This window comes from Convolutriloba macropyga, unplaced genomic scaffold (genome assembly GCF_964194025.1).
Source record: "Convolutriloba macropyga unplaced genomic scaffold, txConMacr16.3 SCAFFOLD_1324, whole genome shotgun sequence".
Classification (NCBI taxonomy): domain Eukaryota; kingdom Metazoa; phylum Xenacoelomorpha; order Acoela; family Convolutidae; genus Convolutriloba; species Convolutriloba macropyga.
The window spans coordinates 22,501-24,204 of NW_027452112.1; the positions used below are offsets into that span (position 1 = coordinate 22,501).

General features: G+C 38.0%; 1 non-coding gene across 1 annotated transcript in view; it reads right to left on the reverse strand.

Annotated features, from left to right (window-relative positions):
* LOC142357210 (large subunit ribosomal RNA) overlaps positions 1-21 on the reverse strand; it is a 3,522-nt gene extending 3,501 nt beyond the window's left edge. The window contains exon 1 of the ribosomal RNA XR_012761573.1: positions 1-21. This exon is cut by the window's left edge and continues 3,501 nt beyond it. This is a non-coding gene — a ribosomal RNA (large subunit ribosomal RNA).
* Between the last annotated feature and the right edge of the window lie 1,683 nt (positions 22-1,704).

Below are 1,704 nucleotides of genomic sequence, written 5' to 3' on the forward strand. Positions count from 1 at the left end.
CTCTCGCCCAATTCAGGTTATGTAGTTGATTGTCTCTTAATTGGTTCACTGACCAATATGAGACAGAAACCGATTCAGCAGTTTTGTTCGCTACTACTATCAAACACAGGTCGAAGTTTCCATTCAGTCATTAATTCCAACTTTCAAATGTTGTTGTTTCAGCTTTCGCTTACTAGAAGCAACATAATACTCGCTGCAATACAGACCTCGGGAAACCCTCACCGTGAATAAGGTTCACTCACATATTTCACTACATTTTGCGTGGGATTGGAGATGAGGCTACTCGTTCTTGCTCAGTACTAGGCTGAAAATTAACGAAACTTCGTTACAAACGTTCACATGTTGATGTTTCCGCTTTCGCGTACTCGAAACAACATAATACTAGTCTTTGTAATTTAGTTTCATAATTTCAACTGTTCTCATGCAGAATTTTTGCTCATTCTTATCCCAAATTTTGACCTGGCTACTAGTTACACTCCTTGTACTTATTGCAAAATGACCACAAATTTCAACAGCTTTCACATGTTGCTGTTTCGGCTTTCGCTTACTACAGTCAACATAATACTCGTTGCAAAATAAGTGCTCGGCATCTGCAATTTTCCAAAGACGAAGTTTCGCCAGTTCAATTTTCGCTCGCCAATTATGGCTACTAATTCACACGGTACTGAGCTCAACAACATTAAATTTGTTCAGCAAGACTTTCACATGTTGATGTTTTGGCTTTCGCCTACTAGAAGCAACATAATACTCGTCTTGTTAGCTCATTCAATGAGAATAGCTTTTCCCGTTGAGAATTTTTGCCTTCAATTGGCGTTGTAGTGAGTTTGGCTACTCAGATCACCAAATACTTGTGACAATTCGAACCAGAAATGTTTTCAATTTTCACATGCTGATGTTTCGGATTCAACCTACTAGAAGCAGCATAATACTTGTATTCAACAATTTCTGTATCAAATCCCAGTTTTCTCTGGTGCATCTTTGCCAAACTATTCCAAACTGCCTGAGTCTGAATACCAATTACAGGTACTAGTAAATGCACGTTACTAAGGACTATATAGTTCTAGGTTACTGTACACAACGACGTTCACATGTTGATGTTTCAGCTGCCGCTTACTAGAAACAACATAATACTTATCGTGCATACCTTTCCATAACTTGTCCTTTTCAGATGCATTAGTTTCCCTTTGTCTTGGCTTCTACAGTCAGACTGGCTACTAGTAACAGCACAGTACTAATCACATATCGTTCTACAGTTTGCAGACAACTTTCACATGTTGATGTTTCAGCTTTCGCCTACTAGAAACAACATAATACTCGCTGTATACATTTGTAGTTCTCTATGTAACTTTCATGTGAAGAAGTTTCGCCAGTCTTTTTGACTGTCTCAAATCTGAGTCATGCTTAGGCTACTAGTTGCTTCATAGTACTTATCGCCTCGAGATCATTGAACAAAACTTGATTTTCACATGTTGCTGTTTCAGCTTCCGCTTACTAGAAACAACATAATACTAGTCTCATTAAGTTCCGTCTCTTTGCAATTTTCTTATGAAGAAAATTCGCCATCACAATGACTCCAGCAGTTCTTGATCAAGGAATGCAATCATTGATCAGAATGCTATTATTTGAATCGGTTCTGCTTTAAGTGTTCCAATTTTATTGGAAGCACCAACAATAGAACATCAATGTGTTCAATCGAGAGTTATA